The 14,153-nt window shown below is 47.9% G+C and overlaps 1 pseudogene; it reads right to left on the minus strand.

Moving 5' to 3' along the window:
* Positions 1–1,232: 1,232 nt before the first annotated feature.
* Positions 1,233–2,404, minus strand: LOC109453766 (ras-related protein Rab-2A; annotated as a pseudogene).
* Between the last annotated feature and the right edge of the window lie 11,749 nt (positions 2,405–14,153).

Genomic DNA, 14,153 nt, shown 5'->3' on the forward strand with positions numbered 1-14,153 from the left:
TGCTGGGCTATTTCCCAGGCCCACTGCTCCTCTGGGGACTCTGTGCTATTGTCCCGTGCACGGTTGGCACCATTCCTCTCATTTACCAAACCACCGACATTTATTTGTGCTCATATAGGTAAATTAGTAAATCTTGTTTGTTCAGAATTTCTTTTACTCTCTCAGGCATTTAACTCTCACTGACTTACTAAATGTGATTTCTTCATGATTTTCCTTGTTGAAGAAGTAGGGGAATGCTTGCATTTTCTGCAGATTGCGCTAGCATTATCCCTTGAAATCATGCCCCCATGGATCTGTGTTGGGCGAGGAAGGCAGTGGGTGGGTTTGGTGCTGGGCTGAGCTGGAGGGACCTAAGCAGCACACGTGTGACCCTCAGTGGGGTCGGGTGAGGCCAGGGCAGTACCTGTGAATGGAGAAGTGGCCCCACCAGTATGTTTTTTGAAGTAAAACCCTGAAGAGGGCAGTCTTGGGTAATTACTGCTCTCACGCATTCTTCTCTACCCTATCAGTCCAGCACCTCCCTGCTAGCTATCCAAGGGTTGGGATTTTTAAGGTTAAAAACACCAAAAAAACCCAATATGAATTTTCCACTAGCTTGTAAGGGTAGAGAACCCCCTACACCAAGACAGGGCACACATTTGTACATGAGTTTAAGAGCTTGGGGACAAAAACGGCCTCTATGACGGAGGTAGGTTAAGTGATCCAAATATCCCAGCAGCCCCAAAGACCTGATGGGAGGGGTCGGAAGTGAATGGTCCTCGATGGGCAGGAGGTCAAGTATGTTGGACATAACTGGTACTTGGCGAACCGGGGAGAGAACACCAGAATCAGTGGTTATTTGACTTAGTAACCGACACCCCTTGGGGATGATGTGTCCTCCAGTTCTGACAGTTCTGGGGAAACGAGGGAGAGAAGCCCCTCTTCGCCCTTCTTTGCCCACACTGCCTCTGGCAGAAGCATGGCTACCACAGGGATTCTAACTTCAGCTGGAGAGCTGGACCCCCGTGGAGGGGTGGGAAGACGTGGACAGTTCCCCAATCACCATAGGCCTGAGAAAGCAAAGGTCTGTGCGGCCCTGTGGGCTGGGAAGTGCTTGCTGAGGCAGCCCGGATGCAGGGCTTGTCCCCGGAGGAAAGGCTTGCTGAGTCCTCCGTGGGAGATGAGGGTGAGGTCAAGGTCGTCCCTCACCCCCAGGACAGCCCTGGCGAATGACTATGGACTATGGGGAATTGCCTTCTATCCCTAATTTAATGGACCGCTTGATTGTTTGCTTGGGAACACACCACCATGTAGTGGAACTGGTGGATGTTTGCTTTTGTGGCTTGACCGGCCGCCATCGAGAATATGTAAGCACCTTGACTGTGAGCTGCTGTTGTTCCAGCACGGTGCCCTGAGAGGCCCAGAGAGAGTGGCAGTGCCCTGAGAGCCCTGGCTGAGTCCAGGAAGTCTGGCTGTGCCCAGAGAAAGTGGCAGTGCCCTGAGAGCCTGGCTGAGTCCAGGAAGTCTGGCTGAGCCCAGAAGTACTGGTGGTGCCCTGAGAAACCCTGGCTGCCTGCATGTGTGGCGTTAGTAGCAGCATGCTGAGGGCCAATTTTGATGCCATTTGCCTCATTATTAATGTCAAAGATTCCTTCTTGGATTTTTTCATAAATTTCTTTTGCTGTGTTAATAAATGCCTCTTCTACATTGGAAGCTGTCTTAGCAGAAGTTTCCATGAAGATAAGTCCATGTTCTCGTGCAAAATCTTCACCTTCTTTTTTTACTTCTCTTCTAGATTCTAAATCACTTTTATTTCCAAAAAGCGTAATGACCATGTTGGAATTGGAATGCTGGCGGGCATCTTCTAACCAGGTTGTCAAGTGGTTGACTGTATCTCTCCTTGTAATATCATACACTTGTAAAGCTCCTGCTGCACCTCAGTAATATGACCTTGTGATGGAACGAAAGGATTCTTGCCCTGCCGTATCCCATATCTGAAGTTTTATTTGTTTTCCATCAATAGTTATCATTCGAGCACCAAACTCTACACCAATAGTAAGGTCATGCACTGGCTGGAACCTCTTGTCTGTAAACTGTAGCAGGAAGCGGGATTTACCAACACCTGGGTCGCCGATGATGATGTACTTGAAGAGATCGGCGTACGCCATCGCCACAGCCGCTGGGTGCCAGGGCACACTGCTCCTCCTCCAGCTACTGCTCCTCCTCCTCCTCCTCCTCCTCCTCCTCCTCCTCCTCCTCCTCCTCCGTGCCCCTCACCCCGGAGCCCCTCAGCCTGGAAACGCCAGGCCCTGCCCGCCGCCGCCGCCGCCAAGGGGCTGAGAGGAAGCCAGACAAACTGACACCACCAGAGCCGAGTAAGACAGCGCCCGGCCATGCACAGTCGAACAATAATCTGTATTCTTCACCTCATTTTGGCTGCCTCCCTGTGTTTGTTTCTGTGTAAGAGGTAGATCTGCTATGTCTCCCAGTCTTGCCAGGTGGCCTATGGGGCCCTGGCATAGTCTCCCCAGTCACCTGCACCGGGTGCTCCAGGAGTGTCCCTTATGTGGTTTGTGTGTGTCCTCCTGTTATAGTTGAGACTTGATTGCTATTGGCACATCAGTGGGTGCGATTGACCCACAGGCTGATTGGCTGTGGGTTTTTGCCCCATCCACAGCTTATGGGCTGCTCTATGGGGGGCTTACCTCACTGAGTGGAATTTGCCCCAGCAGGCTCTGGTGCCTGTTGAGACCACCCATTGTATGTACCGCTTGAGGGGTCAATTGAGCAGTGCTCTGCTATGGTCTGAAGCCAACCTCCAAGTATGTTGGTTCTGGGGCCTTTTGGGAGGGGCTCTGGTGCAGGCATAGGTCATCCACTGCTTGTGACCAGCCAGGAACTACCTGGTAGGAGCTACAAAGCAATCCGTGGTTTTTTGCTCCCTGTGCTAAACCTGGAGGCATGTGGGAGAGGCCACGCTGCAAACTGAAGATGGCTGCCACCAGTACTGGGCCTGGGGTATCTCTGCAAAAAGCCAGGACTCCCCAAGTCCTGCTGCCACCTGCTAGCTCCCGTAAAGTTCAGCGGCTGATAAAGCCCCGTGTGGTATGCAAGTTAGAAAAGGCAGGGTCTCAGGGAGTCACTACAGTGAGAAACTTGTGGTCACCAGGTTACTGTAGACTCTGGTTGGTGCCAGTGCTGAGCCTGGAGCTACTCAGCAAAACTCTCAGAGCTCACCGAGAACAGTCGTTGCCTGCCCAGGGCTCTGGGACTCCGATAGTTTTCCAAGAAAGAGTGCAATGTGGCAGGGCTGGCTGCTCACAGAGAAAGTGCCTCGGGCGTTGGGGGAGTTGGATGGGGCGGGGTCCCAGTGAGTCAACAGGGCAGAGCTGTAGAGCTCCCAGACCAATCAGATTCAGATTTGGCCATAAGCATAGGGGGGGGGCTCAACATATTAAAGATGGCGGCACCCTGCTAGCTGCTTGGGAACAGGACCCCTCACGAGGAAAACAGGGCTGTCCTCCAGCTCTGGCCTTGAAGCTACACACCTCAGTCTGCTCCCCATATGCTTCCGACACCCCCTGAGTCACTGTTCCTCCGCTGGAGCCCAAGGTGAGTGCCTTCAAGTGATTCAGTCTGTACGCCGGCCACTTAAGAGGACGTCTGGGTTTCCTACAGCCTCCCGTCCCACTTGGATGGTTGGAATGCCCGCTGTTTTTCACAGCCAGGTCTTGTGAGGGCTCCTTTTCCTGGCCTGAGGGGCCTGGAGTGGGCCTGGAGCCCTTTGTTCCTTTGGGGGGAACCTACACCGTCAAGGTATCCTCCAATTTTCATCCGCCACATGGAAGTTTGGGATCAGCCCATTTTGCATCTCCATCCCTCCTACCAGCCTCAATGTGGCTTCTCTTTCTATCCTTAGTTATAAAACTTCTGTTCAGCCAGACTTCAGTTGGTTCTCCAGGTTGATTGTTCTATAATTTAGTTGTAATTTTAATGTGTTCACGGAAGAAAGCAGGCACGGTGTTTAGTTCTCCGCCATCTTGGCTGTCCTCCACTATCTATCGTTTTGATTGTAGCCATGCTAGAGGGTGTGAAGGGGTAGCTCATGTGGTTTTAATTTGCATCTCTGTAATGGTAAATGAAATTGAGCATTTTCATGTGCTTATTAGCCATTCACATATCTTCTTTGATAAAATGTCTATTCGAATCTTTTGTCCATTTTTAAATTTAGTTATCTTCTCCTTATTGAGTTACAAGACCTCATTCTTTTTTATAGCTCAGTAGTAGTCTATTGTATGGATGGGCTGTAATTTGTTTGTTTCCTATTGATATCTCTTGAAAATGTTTCATTTTATATGTATTTTATAGTGGGCCTAATATATTAGTGTAATAGTATATGTTTCTGACATAAATAAGTACGTTTTGGGGGATACATCCTCAAATTATTTTGCTGAGGGGCTCAGTAAAGCTGGGGACCCCTGGTTTGAGCCTTCGTCTCCCTCCCTGTCACCCCTACCCAATCCTTCAGGCCTATCCAGCCTGAGCTTTGTGAAAACTCTGTTAAAAGCCTGCTCCTTTGGCAGCCTGGGGACCTCGAAGAATCTGACACAGATCTCCTAACGAATGGGGGAACATGAAGCTCAGAGGGGTCCACCTGGGGCATATTGGCATAGTCAGAATTTCCGGGCCCTCTGGCATGACCCAGAGCCCACGCCTCCCTGAATTTGGGGAGCTCCAGGACGGATGACATGATGATGTGTTCATTGGGGCTTCCCTGAGCCCAACAGGCAAAAGGAGCTCAAAGTCCAGGAGTGTGTCTGAGGGTGGTGATGCCTTTGGCCCCTGTGCTCTATCCTGGCCTCCCTTCGCCTGCGTCTGCACAGCCTGACTACATGGCCTCACGCACAGGCTAAGCTCAGAGCGCTCCCAGGGGCAGGAGTCTGCCGGTCGTTTCCTCCCTCCCTGGGTGGCTCTTTCCCTCCTTCACCCTTTCACCGGTTATTGCAGATGTACCCTGTGCCTGTGTATAACAGGCAGGATCCCATCTCATCCTCCCACCAGTCCCGTGAGGGGTAGCTTCCATGTTCCCTTTTGCAGAAAAGGAACCCGAGGCTTGGGGAGGTCATGGGACTTGTCTGTAAGGGAAAGAAGTGGAATTCAAACACAGGTTTGACTAACCCCAAAGCCCACACTTTTGACTGGTCCGCAACCCTGCACCTGAGGGGCTGAGAACCAGGCCCCACTCAGCCTTCAGCTGATTTTTCTGATACTTCTGGGCGACACAATGAGAGCAGGGTCAGGGGAGGAATTTAGGGGTGAGACTTGAGGGTGCCCCCCGCCCCCCGCCTGAGCCAGGGCTGCTTTAGAGCAAGTACTATTCAGGGCAGAAAATGGATTCTGAGGGTCCCACGGAGTGGACACTGCTGCCAACCCCCATTCCAGCCTCAGGCTCAACTGACAGGGTGGGGGAGGGGAGGTTAAGCCCAGAGTAAGGAGGATGCTGGGTATTCAGGCTTTCTGTACTTTAGCAAGAGAAAGCTAGGCTCTGTAATCACACTTTGTGCTTGCACTTTCCCTCTGTTTCTCACTCAGCATTTCTCCTGGAAAACGCCAGCCTAGTGTCACCTGTACCAAAGGAAGAGGGATCTGTAGGCACCCAGGTCAGCCCAGAAGGGCGGAGAGGAGCAGAGGGTCAGGTCTCCTTTGGCAAGTAGTACCAGCTCCCAGGAGCACAGATCTGATGAGGCCATCCTTGGCTCCGGAACCATCCACGAATGCCTTCCAAATTGAAGCCATGCCCCTTGCCCGGCATTCAAGGCCTTTCCCTCATCCGGCTTCGGCTTTTGCTCCTCTCTGATTATCTCCAGGTTTTGCTCACACTGCTCCCTCTGGCCAGGATTCCCTTCCTCCCCATCCCGCCAGAGCCAACACTTAAACTCCAGTCGTCCTTCAAGGCCCAGCCAGATGCATCCTTCACGTGAAGCCTTCCTTGATTCCTTTAGCTGGAAATGGCATCTCCCTCCTGAATTCCCACAGTCCTTGGCTCATACCTCTCTGAGGGCACATTCCACTACCCTACCAGCAGTGGGTGTTGATTGTGACCCTACCCTGCATCCAGCTGCCTCCTGATCATAACACCCCACTCTTCCTTGGGAAAGTATCTATTGTATAACCCACCTTCGGTCATATGGTCCAGAAAAAGCTGACTCCACCCCAGGATCCAGACAGAGGCATATGACTCAGGCCTAGCAGTCACAGCATCATATTTTTCTCCAACTACCTTCATTTCCACCCACCCCTAACCACTATAGAGGTTGGTCCAGGAATGGGCCTGTTACCCAGTCAGAGCTAGTTAAATCAGGACTTTGCTGGTGTGACCAGGAGATGGGCCCATTCTTTCAAGTGGGACTGATAAGCACAGGATACAATCCTAGGAGTATGAGCTTCTCCAAGAATGAAGCCAAAACGGAGAAAAGCAGAATCAGGCAGCTTTCATACGGTATGTTATAAGCACCTGGATCCAGCCAAGCCTGAAGCTGGAATGTTTTCAGACATGGGGCCAAAATATTCCCTTTTTAAGATTGGTTTGGTGTTGCATAATTCAAAGCATGGACTTAGGGTACCAGCTAACTGAGGGGGCTAACAGAGAAAGAAAAGATTTCAGCTTTGATAAACTTACTTAGAATTTTGCAACCAGAAAAATCTAATGTTAATTTTGATACACACACACACATATTTTAAAACATAACATTTGAATCTGAATTACTTTGAGAAGTAAGAACCACACAATCTTTTTGCTCTAGATGTCACGTTACAGCAACTGAGAAATCCCTGGCTGACATTCGCTCCTGTGCTCTGTTTTTCTGTAGTTAATGTCCTGCTGGAGCCTATAGGACAGAAGTTCCTGGAAGGCAGGGGCCATGACTTCTGTCTTTGTGCTGCCACGGTACCAAGCACAGGGCCAGGTCCACAGGGATTCCCAGAGATGAGTGTTTGACAACTGTCTGGAGGAGGAGTGAACACTCTCTCTGTCCTGGCCCTCCCCACCCCAGCCAGGAGCCAGCCCAGGGCCCTGAGACCTGCACCTTCTCCCCAGGCCTGACTGGCAGTGGGCAGCCCTGTCCTGGGCTCCCTGCCTGCCACACCCAGCCAGTGTCTCCCGAGTCAGCAGAGCCCAGAAAGCAGTGATTGTCCCATCACAAGAGCTCTGTGTCCCCAGCTCTGTGTCTGAAAGACAATGTGAGGTTTGGAAAGCCTTGCAGGCACTTTGGCCGGCATCTGGAGAGGGGCCAGTGACGTGTGGGCCTTAGCTTCTGGAAGCTGATTCCTGGGGGTGGACACAGAGAAGCTGTGCCAAAGGCAAGCAGCTTTGGAAACCAGCGACAGAGAGAAGCCTGATGCCTGGCAGAGAAAGAACCAGAACAGGAGGCCAGGCTTGGGGGCCCCTACTACTCATGGGCTCAGGAAGACCCTCAGTGTTCTCCCATCTGCTTCTGGCAGCTTGTCTTTGGGCAGCCATCTTACTCTGGGACATTATACAGTTCACGAAACCAAGTGTCTGAGGGATACTACGTTATCAGTAGCCAACTAGGTGGAACAGTGATATATTTGGTGCCCTGCCCTGGTGTGTTTGTCAGGAGAGAAAAAAAGAAAGAAAGAAAGAGGGGGAAGGAGACCACTTCAATGAGAAACCAGAAGCAGTCCCTGAGGAGTGCCCGCACCTTCCCACCTCCCCATCTGAACCCTGTTCAACTTCTTGTGACAATTGGAAGAGTGTCCCTGCTCCACCCCAAGATCATTTGCTCCACATGGTCCGTAGCTGCCATCTCCTCTCATCTTCTCAAGAACTGAACTCCTGAGGTGTTCTACCCCCAAAGCCATCATCAGTTTCTCCTTCTGCATCAGGTCCCTTCACTTGCGTCTATCTCCTATCTTCACAAATTCCTCTTTTGTCCCCTATGCACATCCAACTACTGTGTCATTTCTTTGCTCCCTCTGCCTCAATTCCCATTCATTCTCAACCCACTCCAGCAGCCATACTGGCCCAGGAAGTGACCCTTAGGATGGGAAATCGTTGTGTTAGAACACAACAGAAACATAAAGAGCCTGGGTTCTTAGTGACCTCAAGGAAGAGAACTAAGTTTATCTTGTTTAAGCCACTGGTATTTGGGGTTTTTCTTTTATGTCAAGTGAGTGAATCCTAAATGATAGGTCTTAACTCTCCTATAGGACTGCAAACAATTGAGGGCATAGCTATATTTCTTTTCTTCAAAGTGCTTTGCAGAACATGGGTTCTAAATAAATGTTTCTTGGAATAAATGAGATCTTGAAAGTTACTCAGAGCCATCAACACGGAGGACCACGTTGAGCACCAGCCCAGGGTTTGCAACCAGCGTTCTTAGGTCAAGTGTGTTCACGGGTAGGGTGTGCAAGTGAAGGAAAAGCACACAGGAAGTTAGAGGAAGCGAGAGGTCGTACGTAATGATTCATGTTTAGTTTCGTTCTGTTTGTGTGGCGGCTGATGAAATTTATCAGTGAGAGGGTGCAACTCCAGTCCCATCTCTAGGTTTCTTTTATTTTTGTAACAGCTTTATTGAGATATAATTTGCATACCATGATTCACCCATTTAAAGTGTACAATGGTTTTTAACATTCACAGAGTTTTGCAACCATCAATACATTTAATTTTAGAACATTTTCATCACCGCAAAAAGAAACCCCATAACCTTTAGCAGTTGCTCCCCATCTCCCCACCTCCACTGCAGCCCTAAGCCACCACTGATCTACTTTCTGTCTATAGATTCACTTGTTCTGGACATTTCATATAAATGGGATCATACAATATGTTGCCTTTTGTGTCTGGCTCTTTTTACCTAACATATGCTTGGAAGGTTCATCCACGTCGCAGCATGAATGAATCCTTTATTCCTTTTTGCTGCTGAATAATATTCCACTGTATTAATATTCCACACTTCATTTATCTGTTCATCTGTTGATGGACATTTGGATGTTTCCACTTTGGGAATATGAATAATTATGAATAATACTGCTATGAATATTCATGTACAAGTCTTTGTGTGTATGTATGTTTTTAATTCTCTTGAGTACATACCTAGGAGTGGAATTGTTGGGTCTCATGGTAACTCTGTGTTTAACCTTTTGAGGAACTCACCCCTCTGGCCTGCAGCTTCTTGTGTGTGTGTTGCCATCAGTCAGAGTTCTGTCAGGGCCTCAGAGGGAGGTGAGTTTTTCAGGTTTCCAAAGCAGCTTCACCATTTATGCTCCCACCAGGAGATTATGTTTCCACATCGTCACCGGCAAGTGTTAGTATCTGTTGTTCTTGTTGTTATTTTTATGATAACTGTCCCAGTGGATGAAAAATGTTATCTTATCTCATTATGGTTTTGATTTGCATTTCCCTTACGACTGGTGATCTTGAGCACTTTTTCATGTGTTTATTGGTCATTTGTATAACTTTTGGTTGGAAATGTCTAGTCAGACTCTTTTCCTATTTTTAAATTGGATTATCTGTCTTTTTGTTATTGAATTGTAAGTGTTCTTTATATATTCTGGATACTAGCTCATTATCAGATACATGATTTGCAACCCATTCTGTGAGAGCCATTTCCTCACACCCCCGCCCCTCATTTCTCCTCTCCTGGTCATGCCCTACGTGGCCATCTTGTTCTCTTTCGTCTTTGAAAGCCAGGTTAGAAAAGCAGCCCTCTCCTAAAAACCTTTACAACATCCCATATTCATCCAACAGTTATTTACTCGGCGCTTATTATGTACCAGGAACTATTTTAGGTGCTGGGGATATAAACAAAGCCCCTTCTCTCATAGTTTCACATTATTGGGAAGACATAAGCAATACACAAACACAAAAATACAGGACTATTTTTGTCACCTGGTGGTGATAACTGCTAAGCAGAAGAATAAAGCAGGACAAGGGGAAGTCAAGGAAAGCCTCTCTGAGGAGGTGACATTGAGCGGCGCTGAATGAAGTAAAGGACCTGAGCATCCAAATGTCTAGGGAAAGAGCATTCCAGGCAGAGGGAACAGCCAGTGCAAAGGCTTCGTCCTACTCCGTGGGCGGGATCTGTCCCTTTGGAGCAGGATGTGTGCACCCGTTTTACACTTTCTCCTTTGATCTCGCTTTGTAATTTTATAGTGGTGTGAATGCTACAGGCTGTGCCTTCTCTCTCTCTCTCTCTCTCTCTCTCTCTCCTTCTGATTAGTCGAGTCCCCCAACAGAACAGCTCCCCTACTTCCCAGCCCTGCAGGCTTAGAGACTGACAAACCTAGCTCAGTTGTCTGGCAACTTACTTGCTTGTAAGAGTTGACCCCTGGCCTGGTTTCAGCCTTTGGCTTAGGCAGCTCTTCCAGTGAAGGTTGCCGTCTCTGGTCATCAGGTAGAATCTCCACCAGCTGTTAACTCTGAGTAACAACCTTTAAGAACCAAACTACGTAAATGGCCAGGTTGTTTACCTCTCCCTACTGTGTTTCCCCAAAATAAGACCTAACCGGAAAATAAGCCCTAGCATGATTTTTCAGGATGTCATCCCCTGAACATAAGCCCTAATGCGTCTTTTGGAGCAAAAATTAATATGACCTGGTCTTATTTTCGGGGAAACATAGTAATATGTCAAACTATCGTTCATACACTTTAAACCAGGAAGCCTTGTGGCTCTAGTTCGCCTTGACGGAAGTTGTATTCTCTGTAAGGTACATGGGCCAGTTTCTGCCTGAATGAAGTGTTCAAATGCTCCCTCTCTACCTCCCCTCTTCCTCCTCCTCTCTCGCGCTCTGGCTTTGTTCCTTGTATCTGGTAGAATTTTGGTTCTCAGGGAGTAGACATTTGCCCTGCGTCTAATATGAGTTATCCACTATCATCCAGTCGTCGCTATCCCAGGTTAAAACTGATGTTGACCCCCACCTAATGCCTTACTATTTAATCATATCATGATTGAACATTTCTGTTACTACAGTTTTCACTTGTGTCATTATTCCTCAGTTCCTATCTCTAAGGTCATAGAGTGTTTGAACCAAATAAAGTTGATACCTCAGATATATTTTTTCACAAAGCATTATGATACAAAACTGAAATGTGAGCTGAGGGAATTTCTAGGAAAATGCTCTTATTTTCTGCTTTTAGAAATCAAAAGATGTCTAATTATTGGGTGCTACCATTGTATACAGGAAGTTTTAGAGCAAAAGAAATTCTGAATTGATCCATGTTAACTGTATTTCAGAAAGTGGTAAAATCCCTGTGGTATCTGAACCCTGTGAAGATCACAGATGCCAGAACTGAAGAACTATGGGATTTAATTCAAGTATGTGGAGATAAAAGCTCCAGGGTTACACAGCCACTCGAGCCATACTTCAAACAACGATCAGAATTTGGAAGACTCTTGCATGGATAGCCAGCTGTATCACTCATGGGAAAATGTGAAACTCTGAAACTGCTCCTGAGTGCAGGGAATTTCTAGGGCTTTTCCTGAGGCTCTGGCCCTTGGCTCTGACCCCTAACTTGACAGTTAGAGAACAGGACTGAGGGTCACCAGAGTACTGCTACAGTTGTGGACACATAAGAGGACACAGGCCTTTTGAACTCCCTTAAATAGGATCCCAGGGATTTGGGGAAAATGTAACTATGACGTTAAGTGTGATTATGCTAGAGCATTTGAAAACTATGCCTTTTTTATTTGGTCACATGTATCATTGGATATCTTTGCGCATAGAACACTTTACGTTTAGGAGACGTGTCTCTCCGACATATGCTTAGAAGGCCTGAGGACAGGAATAAGCTATAAATTCTCACTTGCGTAAATGCCCTTACATCTTTCTCAGCAATGGCTAAGCCAAAACTTCCCCTCACATCTCAACTGCCCAGGGAAGATCAGTCTTTTATTACTGACAGTGAAATCTAATGGAATCCAGAAAAACCAAAAGATTGGTAAGGAGAAGCCTGACAAAGCCCAGGATGGACAGTCCTGCCCATCTGAACTGGCAAAGACAGGGCCACGGCTGCATGCGGAGTGCAGCTTCCAGGCCATCCTCGGTCACGGGCCGGCTCTGGACGCGGGGCAGCATCCTGACACCGGGCCTGCCGGAGTCCCATCTCTCCACGCTCCAGATCAGGTGTTCCAACTACAGTACATGCGACTGGCTGTAGCTGTGAACCCCCGCCTCCAGCTGAATAAGATGAAAACTATTATACTTTTCACTTACGGTGTTTTACCCAGCGCTCAGCATCTCATACCGGGGGTGCCAAAAAAAATGTATACACATGACTTGTATTTATCTCGTTATCAGGATATATTGAGCATTACAATTTTAATAGTTTTTACTTTCTTAAAATGTGTATACATTTTTTTGGCACTGTGGGGACAGAGTCTCAGAGAGCAGTTTCCAGGCTCTCAGCCTCATGTGCATGGTAAGGTGCTGGCTCGGGTGGTGGGTGGCCATCAGCTGTTACCGGTTAGCCATTAGCCACTGATATAACTGCCGTGGCTACGCTAGGGCGTTGTTTGGTTGGTTGGCAGAGAAGCGGACGGCGGGTTACGGCTAGCAAGTGTGGTTAGCAAGCGTGGATGACAGATTGTGTATCGTGTAGATCCTACTTGCTGTGTCTCGCCCGGCTGCCAGCGAGACTGGGGTGCAGGAAGACCCCTTGTTGGGGTACTGGTGGATGTTTGCTTTCATGTCACGACCAGCCGCCATAGAGAATATAGTGGTATGAGTCCCCTATCTATGGCTCCGTGGGTGTTCCTTTTTGGCCTCAACGTATCCTGCGTTCTTGTGTGGGGAGCATTCTTGTGTGGAGACCTGGCATGACAGGCACCCTCTGTATATACATTGTATGAAATACTTTGCTGAAAAACCTTTCTGTAAAGCAATTACACGGCTGCCCTGAATTAGGGATTAAGTTGCCAAAGTAATTTCTATCAGCACATATTAATTTCCTACATATAGCATGTTTTTTTTAAAAAGGAGTAAACAATGTGTTTCATGTCATTGAAAGCTTAATTTGGGGCTAGATTTCTGATTATTTAACTCACCCCAAAGTTGCGAAGTTTGTTTTGAAGAGAAACAAGTCGAGAAAGAAAAGGTGGTTGTGTTCTGAAAAAGTATTTGAAGTTTTTTTCTGTGCAAAGTAATTATTTTAATTCAATTTAAATCAAACCAGTCAAGGAAACTTCAAACTTCTCCAACTTTGGGGCTTTAAGAAATCTAGCTTCCTGTGAAATGTGAGAGGAAGGGATTCAAAACTGACGCTACAGATTTCAGAAACCCAATTATAACAACAGATCCACCTCTAGATGGGGCCAGTCTTGGAATCAATGCCATTTAAAAACCATTACTATGTGCCGGACAATGGGAATAAGATGAGGCTTCTCTCTTGGAGTTTCCATGTGAGAAGTTGTGCCAGACAATAAACAAGGACTGAAATCAAATAGATTATCAAAAGGGCTCGGAGGAAGCAAACTGGGTGCTAGTTACAGTATCTCAAGAAAATTACTTCACATGCTGGCTTGTAGATCCTAAGTGTCTTCCCCACGTGTGCACATGGGGCAGACCTCTGAAAAGTGGCACTGCTGCTTTCCAGTTAATGGCTGTGATGAGGCAAGGTGGCATGGTGGGCGTTTTTCCATGCTCTCCCAAAAGCCTACTCACTTGGTTTCAGTCCCTGTTTCCCAGAATTAATTGCTCACGTCTGAAAGTCCTGTTACAGAAACTGTGGAGTCATCACTGACTCAGTAGTAGCCCCATTCTAACAGAGTAGTGAATTAATAATCAGACATGGATGCTGAGAATTTAGAGGAAATGGCAACATGTTAGAACTAACTGTAAGGTGTTTCCCTCCTACCGCCCTAACTAGCGTTGGTTTTGTAGGTCAGCTACTTTTCCAGCTCCTTTTCCTGGAAGCACTATGGCGAAGGGGAGGAAGAATGCCTCTCCGATTTCAGCTTTGAGGAGGAAGAGTTCAGATTACCGGAAGTGGACTAAAACTTCTGAATTTCCTGGGATGCCAGGCCCTGTGGCTTCCTGGGGAAGTTCTGCCCCACCCCCAAGCCCCCACGTCCTTGCACCGCCCCATCCCCCACCCCTGGGCTGCTGGAGTCCGTGGACACCCAGGTGTGCAGCTTAAATCCTGCCTCCTCTGAGGGGGA

The sequence above is a fragment of the Rhinolophus sinicus genome, linkage group LG15, assembly GCF_036562045.2.
Source record: "Rhinolophus sinicus isolate RSC01 linkage group LG15, ASM3656204v1, whole genome shotgun sequence".
NCBI lineage: Eukaryota > Metazoa > Chordata > Mammalia > Chiroptera > Rhinolophidae > Rhinolophus > Rhinolophus sinicus.